The 6,000-nt window shown below is 36.2% G+C and overlaps 1 long non-coding RNA gene across 3 annotated transcripts in view; it reads right to left on the bottom strand.

The window, feature by feature from the left end:
* Positions 1 to 685: 685 nt before the first annotated feature.
* LOC102899323 overlaps positions 686 to 6,000 on the bottom strand; it is a 98,800-nt gene continuing 93,485 nt past the window's right edge. For 2 of the 3 annotated variants that reach the window (XR_006584979.1, XR_441112.4), the window contains exons 3-4: positions 1,915 to 2,155; positions 686 to 905 (exon numbers count right to left, since the gene is read on the bottom strand). This is a non-coding gene — a long non-coding RNA (uncharacterized LOC102899323). The remainder of the gene's footprint in view (positions 906 to 1,914; positions 2,156 to 6,000) is intronic. The other variant, XR_006584978.1, reaches the window with a different exon arrangement.

The following is a 6,000-nucleotide window of genomic DNA, read 5'->3' as shown; positions in this document are numbered from 1 at the left end:
GTTAATAAGTAGGCCCTCAGTCATCACCTTATCCCACATTCAATAATACCTATTAATTTAAAAAAATGCAAAACTTGGGAATAAAGGGGGAAAATGATTGCACTTCCCTTCAAAATCATGCTAGAACATCACCTAACAAAATCACCTCAGAGTTAATTGTCTAGAAGAACCTAATTTTGTTTGACTTGTATTTGCTATTGATTGGAAACCAAACTCTAGTGGTTAATTTGTAGACAATCAATCATGTGAAAATAATTCCTCATCTGGCAAAGTTATTTCCAAAGGTTACGATTTAATTCTCTTTGAGGATACAGACCAGTTTTGTATGTCAGTGAGCAATCTTATTCTGTCATCTTTTGTTCTTTATTTATATCTTTTTTGAACCAAGGTTTTTGCCATTCTGATTCCATGCTTAACAGGTTTAGCAGAATTTAGCCATATAGTAAGTATTCATATAAAAATCATATTTTGAACATTTTGAGAATTGAGTTTTTTTATACCTGGGACAGTCCAAGGGGACACTTAGCATGTGATATTACCTTCTGATGGGCCCTATGATCACAAGTTATAACTATTTTACTTTACCCATCATTCATATATAGATATATATAGATACATATAGATATCTATAGATATATATAGATATATGTTCGTTTTCTATTGCTACATAAAAATTACCACAATCTTAACAGCTCAAAATAATACAAATTTATTATCCCACAGTTTCCATGGGTCAGGAGTCTGGCATGTCATGGCTGAGTTCTGTGCTTAGGGTCTCATATGGTTGAAATTGAGGTGTCATCTGGGCTTCTGTTTCATCTGAAGTTCAAGATCCTCTTCCACGCTCTTTTAGAGGGTTGGTATAATTCAGTTCCTTCCAGATGTAGGACTGAGGCCCCTGTTTTCTGTTTGGATATAAACAAGGATTGGTTTGGGGTCCCAGTGGGTACCCACTATTCTTGCCATGTGACCTTCTCTATAATATAGCATCTGTTCCTTCAAGGTCAGCAAGAGAGTATTTCTGTTGCTTTCAAACTTAGACTTGCTCTTTCTCCTACCTGTAGACCATGTGATTAGGTAAAAACTACCCTAATAATCTACCTTTGATTAACCTAAAGCCAATTGATTAGTAACCTTAATTATATTGGCAAAAATTCCTTTCAAACTATAATTTATCACAGGAGTGATATATCACATTTGTGCTCACATTCAAGATAAATATGTGAGTTGATGGATGGGTTAAATAATTCAGTGTGGGAAATCCTCTCACAATTTATCTGCATATAAAATAATCACATTAAATAAATCACTTTAAATATCTTACGATTTTATTTCTCAAAACATCTCAGTAAATGTTAAAAAAAAAAAAAGACGGTGTAGTTTAAAGATAGACAAATAGATCAGTGTAACAGAACAGAGTCCAGAAATATACTCACGTACGTATGGACAACAGATTTTGACAAAGATAAAAAAGGAATTCAGTAGACAAAGTGTAATCTTTTACCAAATGGTACTAGAACAGTTGATATTCATATGTGGGACAAACTTCAATCTATACCTTCCACCACACACAATCACTTAATTTAAAATGGATTACAGACTTAATTGTAAAATTTAAAACTAGTTAATTTCCTTAAGAAAACATAGGAGAAATCTTTGTGACCTCAGTTAGGCAAAGATTTCTTCAATAAGGCACCAAAAAATGATCTACAGGAGAATACACTGGAGTTCTCTAGCAATGTATCTCTCGCCTATTTTGGATTCTATCCTGTAAATTCTAGTTGTCTTTGTCTTCCTAGACCATCACTTCCTCAAATCAGGGAGTCCATTGTGCTCCGCCTGAGTTTCCCCTCCCTGTACTGTAACCTATTTTCTCTCGAGGCAGTTATTAGCCAGGACAATCACAGGACTCACCTCATTTGTTTCCCATCTTCAGGGGTCATTCTCTGATGCCCATTGTCTTGTAAACTGTTGTTCCATATATTTCCATTTGTTGCTTCTCTGTTACTCAATTTCCTACTTTAGACTCTTGAGTCTCTCTGCCTCCCTTTCTCTTGTTCTTTCCATCTTCCATTCATCGTCATGCCCCACAGTAGGCTTTGCTATGATTTTGAATTCTGGTACCATTGATCTTTAGGTGCCTCAGTCTCATGATCTACAAAATAGTGATAATAATAGTATTTAATAGGATTGAGTATGGCGAGGACTGAGATAAAAAGTTTTAAGCTCTTGTTCTCATACTGGCTTTTCTCATCTTGAATTTTTACCCTCTTTATCTATTACCTTCACCTAAGATTAATGATGCCACTTCAATCGCAGAGATATGGTGGCTGCTATTTCAGGTCAGCCATAGTGACCAAATTGTTAAACAGCTTTTACATTTTCCAACGATGTTTATTACAATGTATAGACATAGGGACAAATGGGAACTCAGAAAAGCCCAACTTGGTGATCTGTGATCATCTATGTGAGAGAAACTCATATTTGCACTTACGGTATAGGAAACTGAGATATTAAAAAAATAGACATGATAAAAATAATTTAATGGAGATTCTATGGGATTTTATGTTCTCTGGGTAATGACAAGGGAAAAATAAATGAGAGGGTGAATCATCATAAAATGGGAAGAAAGAGAAACTATCTGATTTGACATGGATTGGGGAGATACCAATCAAATGATACAATTTTGAGATAAGTGAGAGATTTAAGTGGATATATCAATTAAACAAATTTATGAGTCTGCAGCTGAGAACATAGGTCTCCACTGGGGAAAAAAAAAGTGAGATTATTCAATATATAAAGATATTTAAATTCATGATGTGATAACACAGAAGACTGATTATCAAAGACTCATAAAAATCATCATTTTTAGCCATCAGCAAAGATAAAGATTCTATTGATTGGATTAAATACATTCCATGTGAAATAACCCAGATCTTTCAGACATGGATTCAGAAAAGGAAAAATCATCACTCCCACTTTACTATATGCATTGTGGTTGAGGATTAATGAACAAGGTATAAACAATGTGTGTGGAAACATTCCCAAAGAAGTCATTTGCTTTTGGGGCTCCTCAGCTTTGCATATAAAAGATGTTTACATTCCTACCTCCTATTCTCCAGGCAGCTATTCTCCAAAAGAATCCATAAAGTCTCAAGTGTATACAAGTAGCAACCTAGACATACAGGCAGATCCTAATAAAAAGCCATTTCTTTCTCAGTAGAGAATACCACCCTTGTCCTTCCACTAGTAAACATCGCAGTGTATTTATAAGGAAGTAGAACCCTAGATCGATCTTTCACACCTTAGCACTGAGAAAGATAGTAGTGATACTATCAATTTCTTGAGGCCAATTTCACTTTTTATTTTTTTTTTCCTGGCCAATAATTTGTATATCACTGGTGGATTTCAAATCAGTCTGTCTAATATTTTCTCATTTGGTGGGTGGGTGGGGGGGGGTATAGAGGGTACCATACAAATAGGTTTCGTTCTAATGGATATGCAAATTCTTCATTACATCATACTGCCGTGACATTAGAGATTTAAAAGTTACACTATCATGTTCTGTTCATTCCCAGTAGAAATTACCTGTTCCCATGCTTTCAGTGACTAGGATAGCTATCCGAAGCCACTAGTCAGTAAAATTGCAGATTCTATCTGGTTTATGGGTATGTGCATGTCCAGGATATCATAATATAAGCTTTTACAGATATAGTTCCCCAGATATTATATGACATTACCCATTTCTCCCCACATAAGAACAAAATGGCGTTGATTCTTTATGTGCCCAGTCCCAGTTGAATCATAGGAGAAGGAGTTTCTTTTTTCATCTTTGGAATCTGAGATATTAGGGAGTGCCAATCATGCCTTACTCCTCTGGGGCATCATCATAGTTGATGTTATCCATAGCGTCCCCTAATACATACCACCTTATCCTAGGTCATTAACCTTACTGACTATAGATCTTTAAACATACCAGAACCCATACTGTCCTTTTAATGAGTTTGGGGTTTCATCAGTTTAATGACATGACTAGCCAACTCACAAATTATTCATCATTCCCAAATGACTGCTGATGCCATTCTCCTCAAATAGAGGGTCCATTAAATCCCAGAATCATAAGTCAACTAAAATTCCCATATCGCATCCTGCGTAACGTGTCCAGTTGTCATGAAGTCACCACATGTTTTACCAGGGGGTGTTTTGGCATGAGATGGAAGAACTGTGTAGCCCATTAAACTCTCCACTGGGCACAGTCTAACTCTGAAAACAGCTCAGGATGGGTTGTCATAAATGCCACATCTGCACCTCGAAATAGAGTTATTTGTGATGTGTGACTGCCATATAAACATTCATCCCCTTCTCCTGAGGTTACCCTGTTTCCATGCCAGTTTTCTTAAAGGTACTTAATCTCCATTCACATTTTAGTATATTCAATGAGGCAAGTCAAGTGCTGACCTTCTGGAAGGGTGGTAGCAATTGGCTTCCTATCACATTGAGGCAGCTGCCTTTATTTGTCATCTCATTTCAAATTAATACCATGTGCAGAAGCTAAGCAGCATAATTCAAGTGTAATAATTGGTTGCAATATACTTGAGAGACGGTATAAAACCCTGGTGGGGTTTAACAGTCATTTAACAGACACAGGTGGAATTAGGCTCCCACACAGAGAATACCACTTGGACATTTGCAGACCTTGTGCTATAGCCAATGGCCTTAGAGTATAATGAGACAGAGAAATTCTAGCTAACTAGATGACAAACTCCACTGCTGTTTAAGTTACTCAGTTATGGATGTCTCCTTGGGAATTTACAGAAAGATTCAAGGTAATTCGTGTAGAAATCCTTGAAAAAAAAATTTTTTTTTTTTTGCCTGCCGAGAAGACATGCTGAGAACAGATTGGAAATCATCAGAGATACCTTAATCAGATCCCTAGAATTAGTATCCTGAGCTCATGAAATGAGCATGCATAGGTATGATCAGGCTGTGCGAAGTAAAACCTCAAATCAAGTAAAACCACTAATGTGGTAAGAGACTCCGCTTTTTTGCTGGTACCAACAGGAAAGAAATCTCCTTAAGATGGCTCTAGATAATATTCTTATTACTCGGAGGCCTGCATTCAGATATTTCTGGATGGAAAATGGTGTCAAGATATAAAATTAACTGATTAGTATCTTTTTCAACTTTCTTAAAAAAATTGAAGAGGTGAAAGACATTGTCATCTTGTTTAGTCAAGAATTAAAACCATGAAGTTCAATAACTATGCAGTCTGGTGTAAAGAAAAAATAAGATTTTTAGAATCTGACACAGGTGGGTTTCTATCTTCTCTTTACCATTTAGACACTGTAATATGCAATATTGAGAAACTTTATTGAACTATCTTTACCTGCAAACTATTTTCATCACATTTTTCTTTTAAATTTTTTTTAATGTTTATTTATTTTTGAGACAGAGAGAGACAGAGCATGAACGGCGGAGGGTCAGAGAGAGGGAGACACAGAATCTGAAACAGGCTCCAGGCTCTGAGCTGTCAGCACAGAGCCCGACACGGGGCTTGAATTCACGGACAGCGAGATCACGACCTGAGCCAAAGTCGGACGCTCAACCGACTGAGCCACCCAGGCAATCCTCATCACATTTTTTCAACTGAAAAATGCGAATGCTAATATATCTTACATTGCAAGACTACTCTAAGAATTAGAGAACATTTCTGGAAAGTGTGTTTCCCAATACAGTAGTCACCCCCAAAAGATTAGTGTTATTAGTATCAATAGATGAAGATAATACTTATATGAGATAAAATAGCATAGAATATTAAGAAAGAATTATTTGGTGGATTGGGTTAACCAGTCAGTTCTGTTGACACACAAATCATAAAAAGACAAGATCAATTGGATGTCTTAATCGAATAGATAGTGATTATGTTAGTATCTAAAATAATAGAGTTAGGGGTATCTGGTAGCCCAGTCAGTTGAGTCTGACTTCAGATCAGGTCATGAT

The sequence above is a fragment of the Felis catus genome, chromosome C2 (assembly GCF_018350175.1).
Source record: "Felis catus isolate Fca126 chromosome C2, F.catus_Fca126_mat1.0, whole genome shotgun sequence".
Classification (NCBI taxonomy): domain Eukaryota; kingdom Metazoa; phylum Chordata; class Mammalia; order Carnivora; family Felidae; genus Felis; species Felis catus.
This window is presented reverse-complemented; position numbering and strand designations above follow the sequence as displayed.